Below are 13124 nucleotides of genomic sequence, written 5' to 3'. Positions count from 1 at the left end.
ATACGTATTTATAGAGATCTGCATAGGTGAGTTTGAGTTCCATGTGGGCGTGATGTCGCATTGGAACTGTCGTAAAAGCGAGAAAAATACCCCATGACAAGTGACATTCGCCAGCTGTTTAGTAGATTGTGGACCCCCGATTCCAGCCAAAAGAACAATGCCATATAGCATATAACATAAAGCACATATAGCTTTGGCATTAGTGAGTGACCTTCCCCAGCGACATAATTGTCTTTGCTAATTCCATTCCATACCATTCTATTCCATTTCTGTGGGCCCTCGTCAATTAGCCCTGGTCCATGGACCATTGGGGGGGCAGTCTAAAGTATGTCTATTCGCCGGGCTTACCTACCACAATATCGGACGATCCAAAAGACAGACAGGCAGACACGAATTCTTGCTTAATTGTACCCATCAATTGGTCAGTCACGAGGTGTATTCATTGCCTACGAAATTGGTTCTGCGAAAAAATCACCAATTTATCCTGATGGCATATGCAAGTCTGATTTGGTTAACACATTAAAAAGGTAATACATACTTATAAATTTAGCTATGGCTGACACCTCTCCTGTAGCCTTGTTTTAGACTTAAGCTTACAGTGTACAAATAAATAAATAAATCACATTAATTATTTTGGCTACTGTTTTAGTACGTTAATGATATCACAATATGCAGGCAGTTTTTATTGAATGTATGCAAAAATTTACTGTATGTATAGTACTTTAATAATAATATATGTTAAAAGTAGGAAACTATATTGGATTTAAAAAGTAAACAAACAATTGGTTTTATTTTTTAAGTAATTATAATATTTTATTATATATTTATGCATTGTTAATTCTTAATTTTTTTTTTTATATTTTTTTTTAATAATAATATTAAAGACAATATAGAAATGATGTGCTAAAACATGAAGGTAGTTGGTATAATTACACCAATAACTAGAATATTTTAATTCATTACTCACAGGTAATATATGGATAAGTACAGTATACTTCGGATTATCAAGGAAACGTATCAAATAGTATTCATGACATCAAATCAAATAAAATACCCTCTATATTCATAAAATTAAATAAAATAAAAACCGTAAAGCGGGGTATTTAAGAGTGCCAAAACCACGACATCAGCATTCGCCTTCTCGTTATAAGTCCGTCTGTATTTTCTTTTGCCGGGGGGATTTAATGCCCGACCCGATGACAAATTAATAATAACTTGTATCGTAAATTAGCCGGGGATTCGGATGCTCGGACCATCTTCAGACAGCTGGGGATTGTGGATGGCTGACTGTTGACTGGGGACTGGGGATTGGGTGGCTGTGCAAATTGTGTACGGGTTGTTTGCTTTGGCACATGACAATGTCGTCCCATCATCGTGATCTTGAGTCTTGAGTCTTGAGTCCGAGTCCCTGGCAGGTGGTAATCCCCATGTCTGCCGTCTGGCGAGGTGAGAGTTCAGTTTGTTTAGTGGGCGCCCGACTGGCGGCTGTCCGTCAATCTTGGCCAGCGAATTTCCACTCTCGAATATTTCACCACACGCGCTGCGCTGGTGATCTGATGATCGTGCCCCAGAAGTTTGCATTTCTGCCGTCTTTCGATTCTTTGGATTTGGCGTTTGGCGTTTGGTCTTTCAGGCTTTCAGCATTTCACTTTTCGGCGGCTGCAGTTCCAAACTATTCGCCATTGTCGTTGGCATTTGGCTTTAATTGGCCCGAACAACATCTGCAGCACATTCTATCCGCCAATGACGGCAATCAGTGCACATGAACAGAGGCGCTCAAAATTTTAGGGGCAAACTTATAGGAAGACAAGTATTATAATTAAATTTATGCTATGTTTATTATATTCCCAACATTCGATTCCATTCGAACTTTGATTGGTGTATATTGTTTTATATTACATCAAAATTATCGAACGCTTAGAAACGGTTTTTAATATTATCCAATGGGTAATAATAACAAACTGTGTTGGACTTGATCTGTAACACAGCTTTGGTAGTTTACGGAGGTTATTGGTGGCATGGACTGAAAAAAAAAAATCCATCCTATGGTTTATAGTCCTATGTCGAAAGTTTTACAAATCCTTTAATATGCATTACAAATTCTTGCAAAACATTTTGCACATTAAAAATTTATTTTAAAAATAAACAACATATTTTATTGAGAAAATTTATAAAATTTGCACCTTTTAAATAAAATGATGATTTAATTAAATGATACCAGCGATTTTAATAGTATTTTAATTTACCCAAGATCGAAAATTAAAAAAAGGTTTAGAATTTTGTTAAGTTTTCAGCTCAAACATTCCAATTTTAGAATTTACATTTATTAAATAGAATTTAAAAAGTTTTAGTGCTAAATAAATCCAAAATACGATTTTGCAATCAGGTTTGGCCCACAAATTGTGATTTTTTGAGTGGCAATTTATGCTATTATTTTGAATACATCTGTTTTTTTGGGGAGAGGTCTGTTGCCACGCCCTGCCGGAAGTCAAATGATGCGTTTGATTTGCTTTGGCCTCCATCATCTTGGTGTGCCCTTTTGTGTATACAATCGCCAATTGCATTTCCCCGACGACAGCCCAAATGAGGAAGAGAAAAGAAGGGTGGCCTCTCCCCCATTTTCCACCCGCTTTCCCGCTTTTCCACGTCTTTCAATGTGCGTGTGTGGAAAGCAATTTGGCAAGCATTCAAATCGCAATAGCATCGCGTAAATGCAACTGCAGCAGAAGAGCAACAATCAAAGCGAAAGCCAGAGGGCAAAAGAGGCGTCTCAGAAGAATTCTTTGCCGTGCCTTTAGACTCCAGGCACCGTGGTCGAACTAATGCATGGATAACAAAAATACTGCTTTGTGAGGTAAACAATACAAAATATTTATATTTATTAAAGATCATTTTAAAGGACTTTACATTAAAAAAGGTATTTCAGGACGAGAAAAGTATTGAACAGCGACCTTTTAAATATATTTCAGTCAAATACAGCACTGTCGCCCATTTAAGGTTCTAACATACTTCAGCCAATATAACCTATATTTTACTATCAGTTTTCGATGTTTTACGTGCAAACTTAATTATTTTTTTTTTATTATAAACAACAATTTTTTACCAATAATTTTAATGAATTACCAAAGTGTTGAAGTCAATAAAAAGGATTTTCCCAATATTAAAATAAACAACTTACATAGTTCTTTAAATTTGTTTGTATTCTTTGGAAATTTGTAAGCTTTATTATTGTCCTAAGATAACACGACTAAGGTTAATAGACTAAAATGCATTAATTTAAAAATATGCAGCATTTCAAGTTAATGTAAGACAACACATTTTGTATCTAGTCTTTAGTTTACTTTTGACTCAATAAAAATTATTGCATTTTTAGTACCCATGAATAAAACGCTTTTGTTTATGGTGGAAATTGTTAAGTTTCTCAAAACGAAACCCTAAAATAATAGCTTATTTTTTCAATTTAATGTTTTACGTGCAAACTTAATTATTTTTTTTATTATAAACAAAAATTTTTTACCAATAATTTTAATGAATTACCAAAGTGTTGAAGTCAATAAAAAGGAATTTCCCAATATTAAAATAAACAACTTACATAGTTCTTTAAATTTGTTCGTATTCTTTGGAAATTTGTAAGCTCTATTATTGTCCTAAGATAACACGACTAAGGTTAATAGACTAAAATGCATTAATTTAAAAATATACAGCATTTCAGTTAAAGTAAGACAACACATTTTGAATCTAGTCTTTAGTTTACTTTTGACTCAATAAAAATTATTGCATTTTTAGTACCCATGAATAAAACGCTTTTGTTTATGGTGGAAATTGTTAAGTTTCTCAAAACGAAACCCTAAAATAATAGCTTATTTTTTCAATTTAATGGGGATTACCCACTGTTTAGCGAAGGAATCACCTAGGAAGTGTCTGATTCTGATCCCATATGATCCGATCTGTCACTCCCCCAGGCGACGGCAGTGCCCCTTATTTTTGTTCTTTTTTCAAAAGTCGAGGGGAGACCAAAAATACACGCGCATAAGTCAAATATAAACAGTTCCCACTCCGAGAACCTTTGGCCATATTCCCTATGTTCCCTATGTTCCCTATGTTCCCTATCTTCCCGGTTCCCGGTTCCCAAAATCCCAATTCCCACTGGCATATCCATGGCTTTTTGTTTCAGCAATGCCCTGGCATCTGGCCAGAAATATTATTTCACTTTTATGTTTGTCTGCGCCTTTTCAATAAATATCTAGACATGCCGGGCGCAGAAATATGGATGAGAGATGGATAAATCGGGGAAAGTCGGGGCGAGAAAGGCTATATAGTGGCGTAGAAGAAGAAATGCCAATTTTTGACATATCGCAAAAGAATGAAGGAACGGCAGGGATCGATCGGATGGAAATTGATGGCTGCAGGTCTTTCAATTTTTATGACTGCATTGTCCAAGTTAATGACCGATCTGGCCATTAGATCTATATATGTAGTTGGTCCATAATAATCGGGGATTTATGGTAATTGGGCCAGTCGAAGTTTCATTGTTTTTTCTACAAAGCCCTGGGGTCCTTTCAATTAACTATAAGTGTTTTTACACCGCACAAAAAATTGCATACAAATTTGAACTAGCTTGTTCTTGATTTTTCATGTGTAAAATACCCCCCATTCTAATGCTCTCGAAAATCATTGATCCACGATTGCCGGCACTATTTCTTCTATTTCTCGTTTTGTTTTCTCTTATTAATAAATCGTGCAACGAAAATTGGGGGAAAGTGTAAATTATAGAAACGCGTCTACGCGTCATTAAGCAGGGAGAATACCATGATAAATGTATTTATAGGAATTTGGGTGACTAGAACGTCTCTATAATCGCTCTGTGACACTAACCGAGAAAAGCTCCCCCGATTTTGCCCGCCCCAAACAAAGTGTGATAAAAATATACATTTAATATTTGTACATTGTTAGCGGGAAGATATATTGTGTAATCGACCAGCAACGTCTCTCTCTCTCTCTCTCTATATATATATATATATATATATATATGTATATATATACATGCGACTCGATCTATATATACCTATATACGCCATATGGACGGCGACGTCACCGATTTTGGGCAGGGGTGTGGGAAACGAGGAAAAAAGGGGGAGGGGTGGGGGCCGAAATGGAAATGGCATCCATGACACAATCAATCTCCTTTAAGCGGTGCCAGCAATTAGCGATGACAGTTTGGGAATAGATCAGGTGGCGGAAAATCAGGAGGGAAGCTATGGAGACACTCAGAAATTTAATTTATAATTTTTCAAGATCGATTAAATATTAATACTAACTAATAAATCTGAATTAATAACCACTGGTAAAGTAGTTTAAATTGAGATTTTCTTGGGAGATATATTTTAGAATAGAATTTAACAAATGAGCTAAGCCAGCTAGTTCCCAGAATATTTAATCTTCAATAACAATAATATCAAATTAATGTTAGTCATAATTAAGCTAAAATATTACATATTAATAAGTCAATTTTTCTTATATTCAAAATATGTTTTATTTGCTACTGTCAACAAAAATTAAATGTTAAATAGTTGGAGCAAAAAATAAATCAATATCCTGTTAAAATCAATTATAATGCTTCCAATATCTATATTTATTTCACTTTCTTTGCTTTCCTCTCGAGTGAAATTTGTTCTTAGCGCCTTAGCTCACTTTTTGATCCCATCGATTGCCGATCAATCACTCGCAGTGCCTCGTCCCGTCTCTGTCTGGCAATGTCTACGTCACAGCTCGAACTATCTTTAAGATACTCGCAGCGATACAAGGCCAGTCCAATCACCAGCAACAATAACAAAAACGAGCACACACACGAAATACTTAAGCATTTTCATTTGGCTCACAAAAGACCAAAACCGCAAAACAAAAAACAAATATCAAGAAAAAAGTGGAACAAATATTTGGAAATTGAAAAGTATGTATAGTGATGAATCTCAATGGGACGCTCAGTCAGCGAGAAATCGCTTAATTACTTAATCCATCAAATCATTCAACGCCCCCAAACATAACGATCAACTGATCTATGGCCGATTTTAGATGCTTTAGATGCTTTATTCGCTGCGCAGGCGTAGCTTCCTGAGTGGGTGAGTTATGCCATCGATTTTGAATTTGTGTTGTAATAAAATGATTGATTTGCATTGATTGTTAAATTACAACATTTTATAAGAAAAATGTATATTAATTAACAGGCAATCAGATGAGTTTTTAAGATTTTTTTGAACAATAATGCCAAGTGCAATTCGTAACATTTAAAGATTTATTTAGCTGAGTTATTACATATATCCATGAGAAATGAAAGACTAATCTACAAAAATCTTAAAATTTTTTGGAAAGAAATATTCAAAAGACAAATAGTTGCCCTTGGCCATGTTATTAGGCATAAGAAATGCATATTTAGTTTATGACAAAATCCAACAATGGTATAATGTTGTTGTTCCTAATACCTATTCAATTCTTACTTTTTTTTTATAAGAATTGTTATAGTCTTCTGAAGATATTCATATTTGGACATAGAATAATATAAATGCATAAATCAATTTTTAATTAATTAATATTTAGTTTTAAAGTTAACTTAGCTGATAGCCAGATAAGGATTTATCCATTTGCGAATAAATAAATAAATAAATTGAAAATGTATTATATCGTTGAAATACTGTTCGAGCTTGCCAGCTTGCTTTTTTTTACCAGAGATTTATTTAAGATAAATATTCATTCTACGACAATGCAAAAAATTGTTGATAGTCAAAAGATATCGATTGACATTCGATGAATATCTTCGATGGTTATGATAGTTATAGATATCGAAATCGTTTTGCTATCGATGGTTTTGAAAGCTTTTAGTTATCCGGAGACACAATAGACACTATATACCTGAAAGAAGAGGCAGAAGCAGACCCACTGGTAGTACTTGTAGTGCTTCTTGTCCGCCGGATCGCCGTCGGAGTTGCCGATGCCCGGATACGGCACCGACACGCCCTGCTTCTTGAGGAAGAGGCTCTTGAGCGTGTAGGTGGACTGGATCCAGCAGTACGTGTTCAGCACATCCTCTGGAATATCTTTGGTGTGCACACAATCGATCGGATTGCCCACGTACTGGCGTGTGGTTATAATTAGCGAGAATGACATCAGAATCATCACAGTTATTGAGTAGTGCAGGCGGAATACTATCGAATCGGTTTTAACGTGAGTGACCTTTACAAGGTTTTTCAATCCACGAAATATATCTAACATGGTTTGTCGTCAGCGAAAGCTGGCAAAGATCGGCAATGATTTTCTCTGGCCTCTCTTTGGTTTCTTCTTATGTATTTGGTTTGGTTTAGTTCGGGGTATTGTTTGTCGATAGTATCGATAGTATCAGAGTAGTAGGGTATCAGAGTATCGTGTGGCTATCGATATCGACCGATTGTGCTCCCGATTCCTGGCTGTGCTTTCTTTTGCGCGGCAGGCCCATTATCGGCGCATCAAATAATCGTAATCGGGACTCGAACCGGAACCGGAAGCGCGGCTGCTGGTGGTTCCGGTGGTGCGGATAGTGTTGGTGGTGCGGATGGCTGTGGCTGTCCAATTCCTTGGGTTGCGACGTGTTCCTTGTTGTGGGTCTGACTGTCACAGAGCTGGGCATCTTCGGGTTCGGGTTCGGGTCCGTTTCTCCGCTCTCCGCGATTCATTAACCCACTGTCTCACATTGGCACTTTGGTTTCTTTGTTTTTTTGTCCGAATTTGGTCTTGATTTGCAGCTACTATACACGGTGGGTTAAACAAATTAACTTTCTGAGTTTTCGCGTGGTTTTTCTTTATTTTCACAAAAGTTCACGGGACTTCATGTTGGGATTGCTTTTATTTAAAAAAAATTATATTTTATATATTTTTGTTCAAACAATTTTTAACTAACACATCAGCTATTTTTATTTGTTGAAAAAAAATTGTGTCTAAATGATCTCCTAACTAAATTTGTTTTATTTTTCATTGATTTAACATTGTAAGAATACAACAATCCAAAAACATAAAATTAATGATAATTTTTATTGGCTAAGACTGTTTACTAACACATTTATTTTTGGCTCATGTTTAATATTATCACTATATTTACTTTTCGCCCAAAGGAATCTGTTGGTAACTAAAATGAATTCCTATATCAATTGCTGGTTAAACGTTTAAATTTCCCTGCTGGTTGAGTATTTATTTTTTATGCTTAGCTAGCATTGAAAATTGTGCAAAGAAACAAAACAAATAAAAAACGCTTTGAGCATATAAATAAAATGTGGCATCACCCCTCCTCCTTCGCATATGTTAATAAACTTATGCTGACTGACGTAGGGGAAAAATGGAAGTCCAAAAAAATGGAGAACAACAGTTTCCAAATGAACTGTAAATTTTAAAATTGCAATGTTTATAAACAAACTTTCCCGCCGAGTTGCCGATAATAAAATCAAAACAACAGCGATAGCTAAAAGCGAAAAACTAAATTGAGTACACCGAAAAATGTTAAAATGTTATTTTAAAATTACTATTTTATAAAAAAAAAACTTTAAATTTGGATTTTATTGGACAATTATAAACTTCATTGAAGGTAAAAAAAAAAAATAAAGATTATCTTGTGCATGTGTTTTAGCTAATAATTTAAGTGGGGATATATTTTTCCTTATGATTGTTGATTATTAAAATATGTGTCATTTTTTTCTGTGTACATTAAAGAGAAAAATCCACGAAAGGTCCACGCACACACAGGAGAAATTGCGTATACGCACACGTGGCCCAGCAAAGTCAAAGGCGAAGGCTGACCAGCGGCAGCCAAAGAATCCGCGGCAGATCACATCGGATCGGATCGGATCGTATCGGATCGGGGGATATAGACCAAGGCAAGAGCATCGTTAATCTATTTCGTAATCCAGCAGAGTTCAGGCCGATCCCCGATTTGTTTATAAAACACACAACAGAGATCTCGATCTCCCCATCGACCTGTTTGGGCTTCCTGCCTGCACTTGACATTTCAACGAAACTATTTCGTTGCTCTCGGCATTGTGAAATATGCCAGAAATGCTGCAAAGATTATGGGGGGGATCGAAGATGCGACTACGAATACGACTACCCAAGAATCCGAGACTTTTCATCTGGTTTTCCCGCACAGCGCGTGCCCATAATTATAATGTGGACAAAATATGAAAATGAGACACGGCATTCCAAGAATCGGGCGAGGTGACTAATTGGGATTTTCCCTCTTCCAATAACAAAGACACGAAACGAAAAAACAAGAATAGGAAGGAAAAGAAAAGCACATTTTCCGCCGGGATATAAGTAGTACCCGTAAAATCGAACAACAGCCGATCGGCTCGAGTTGAGTTTACTTTCGAATGCAGCCAGCGGAGAATGCTAACAAAAACATATATTTCCCCGATCAAAAGCGGCCAGCACACTTTGAAGTCGGCGGGCATCAGAATCAGAATCAGAATCCGAAGCGAAATCAATTTAATTTCAATATTTTCAGAGTCAATAAGGCTGAGATGGCCAAAGAAGTTCGATTCGGGTCGCAAAAAAAATATTGCGGAGCTATTTCATAATTATTGATACAATTTTTAGGCAACTGGATGGGTGCTTAAAGCGATTTTCCCTTGTCAAAACATGAAAATCCTAGGCTTATGCTTTCCCAACATCATAATCATATGTGTTACCACATTTATTTGGCTTATTAAAAATCGGGGTCTTAATATTTCTTCATTATTTATACAAAACGTCTGCAAAGATGGGTACAAAATTCCATAATGATGCAAATGTCTTTCTGGTGAAATGTTTTCCATTTCTAATTGGTCAATTAAAAAAAAAAAAATATAAAAAAGCAGGGTACATATTTTTGTAAAGGTTTGACTTTAAAAATGTACTAGATTGATACTTTTATTGCATATTAAAAATTATATTGTTTATTTTTTTAATTATCTAATTTTGCTAATAATAATTGATTAATTACACCCAGAGAAAAAACCCCATAGTAAAATTAAACATCAAAATATTTTAATCTAACATTGTTTTTGAAATTATAAACTTTCTTAAAGTAAACTTAAAACATGAAAATTTAATTATTATCAAGTTTAATTGGTTTATCCAATAATTAAATTAAAGATTAACATTTTCTTAAATTTAAAACTAACGTTTTCCATACTTAAAAAAAAAACTGAAAGTGTAACACACTTTGATTTATACACGACAAACCTCGGGGCTAAATCGGTACCGAAAATATTTGATTCAAAGTGAAAATATTTGGATTTACCATGATTTTTCTCTGGGTGTACAATCAACATTTGTAGAGTTAATGTTTTTCTCCTGAAATATACTTCTTTTAATTCTAAATTAAAGGGCTTGGTTGAAATTAATTTTTCAACAGCTAAGCTATTCATTTTGACATTGTATCAAATTCAAACACTTTAGTCAAACTTTTGTTCCCATTCATTTTCTGGCATGAATCAATCTCCTGCTGCTGACTAAATATTTTATTAAACAAAAACAAAAGTTACCTAAATAAACAATGAGCCAAAACTTTATATTTCATACCCAACAAATGTGTGAAAGATATGAGACAACAACAAACTCGCATAAAATATAAAAATAAAATGGAAATTAAAAATCTGTGTTATTTTTTTTTGTTTCTGGATTGCTTTTGGGTTTTTGGACAATCGTGTCGAATGTTAATTGTAAAAATTTGTGTGCCGACTTTGCGGATCGCCTGTTGGTTTTTGGTTTTCGGTTTTTGGTTTTTGGTTTTCGGTTTCGGGGGCAACGGGCAACACATGGCCCCTGAAATTCGCAGTTGGTTTATTTACTTTGTAAGAGTTAATTATGATCAAGCGGTGGCCTGCACACAGCCCCTACAATACTATACTATATATACGTGTCTATATAAATATAAATTCCGATTCTGCGGGCATGTGGCTTCCTACTATATGTTATGATCCCGCAATGCAGTCAATGATCTTTCGTGGGTGTTGTGAAAATATAGAAAACGCTGGGTTTTTGGTTGCTTTGCACAGTAATTGATCGACTTCTCGATTCTCACACTCTTGTCTGGCTTAAGTTATCGGCGATAATGGCTTAATCGGTTTAATCGGCGTATCGGTATTGTCGCGCGAAACAAGCGCGGGTCACGTGTCCGACATGGCCGACATTTTTATCGGGTGACTCTGGACACCTCACATTTTTCGATCTTTCACTGGTAAAAAAAAAAACAATAACAGTTCGATGGGCTTTGCAATTAAAAAAAAAACGGTAATTGTAAAATGGATTCTCCTCGGCTTGAGGTTTTTTTTTTTGGGATTTTTTCTCGAGATCAGTTCGGGCAACAAAAAGAGAGACTGTGGACTTTGGAGCAGCAGGAGCAGGAAAAGACGCGCGCGTTCACTTTGCCAACGCAACAGACACTGGCGGGCATTGGCCAAGAAAAGCCACTCGGAAAATGGCCCGGCCACAGCTGACGGAGAGAAAAAGAGAGCGCAGGGAAAATGCAGAGAGCAGATCTCTGTGCTGCCAACAATTTCAATTTTTGGGCAGCAGCAACACGTTCTCTGCTCGCGAGACACGCACACTTCCGGCGGCGAAAAAAAAGGGGGGAGGGCGGTGGGTGGGGAAAATCGGTCGGGAAATTAGGGGCGAAGGGTCGGCGGAAAATTCGAGATGGAGAATGGGATGGGGGGATGGGGGGATGGCGGACTAGAAGCTGCACTCGCCGGCCATAAACAACAATGGTAGTTGCAACAATCTGTGGCCAGGCCCAAAAGCCTAAAACAAAAGGCCTAGAGACACCCTTCACGCCTCTAAATAAACCCCGCACCACTTCCTCGAGTTAGATGTCCGAATGGCATCAAAACATTGCTTAGGATAGTGGGACAACATGAATTAAAAATAAGAAAAATGTATGAGGTCTAATATTAAAAACAATTTAACGAAATAGACAAGACAAATCTTTAAATTTTTCAAACAAATTATACATGATATTATCTAATCCAATTATCCAATCTAAGTTAGAATTATTTAAGATCATTACTTTTCGAAAAAAATTTTTTTAATAAATCGATAAATCAATATATTTGCTCTTAAGTGGGCTTAAAGACCCAAAATTCTTAAAGGACTCAAAATCTTTTAAAATTCATTTGAAATGCATTGTTTCTTTAGTTTTTTGTTTAATCTAAATTGCTTTTTTCTAATGGAATAATATATTCCTGTTTCTGCTGAAAAAAACCATTTTTATCCCACTGTGCACTTGGGAAAACTATTTACATATTCGTATTTATTTCTTGCACGCTCGCGAATGACAACGAGGCGGAGAAAGGAGTGTGGAGAAAGGAGAGTTGAGAAAGGAGAAAGGAGAATGCGACTGACAACGAAAAGGGCGAGAAGCGACAACGCTACGAAGACCCGATATCCAATGATTTGAAGCGACATCACAAGGAGTCTGACTTGGAGCTGCAAAATTTTTGGAGAGAGGGTAGTGCAAAAAATACACTCCCAAAAATATATATATAATTATCATTTTTCAACAGTAAACAAATTTTGAACAACTCTTGTTGTTCAAAAAATACATTCTCGTCATTCACGAGTGAAAGCAACATAATTAATAGATTGTTCTGTTTTAAAAGATTGCATTTTATGAAAGCTAGAGTATTTACCATATTAAAATGCATATTGATTATATCAATGGCACTTTAAAAAAATACAATTGTAATTTACTCATTTATAATATTTTGCGAGGAATATCGCAGGATTGAAGATAAAATTTGTTTTTGAATTTTGCTAATTCTAAATGACAGTGCTCTTTGGATTCGAAACAAAATGTTTATATACTGTCAATTTTCTGTGATATCAATTATTTTGCTGGCAGTAATTTCCGGAATGTTATACAATTTTCTCGCAGTGGCGGAGTGAAGGGTTTCCGCTCTGCATTGTTGTGATTTCCGCTCATTATTGCTGCAATCAGGCGGCCGGAGCTTTTGTCCTGTGGCAGGACATGTGACGTGGCTAGGAGCCGGAGAGCCGGGATTTATGCGTATTTTGATTCCTGCGCCTAGACGTCATGCGGGGCATATCAATTGGAGTTTTATGAGGAC

General features: G+C 35.9%; 1 protein-coding gene across 1 annotated transcript in view; it reads right to left on the bottom strand.

Annotated features, from left to right (window-relative positions):
• LOC128264302 (innexin shaking-B) overlaps window positions 1–13124 on the bottom strand; it is a 62077-nt gene that overhangs the window by 8326 nt on the left and 40627 nt on the right.

Source organism: Drosophila gunungcola, unplaced genomic scaffold (assembly GCF_025200985.1).
Source record: "Drosophila gunungcola strain Sukarami unplaced genomic scaffold, Dgunungcola_SK_2 000064F, whole genome shotgun sequence".
Classification (NCBI taxonomy): Eukaryota; Metazoa; Arthropoda; class Insecta; order Diptera; family Drosophilidae; genus Drosophila; species Drosophila gunungcola.
This window is presented reverse-complemented; position numbering and strand designations above follow the sequence as displayed.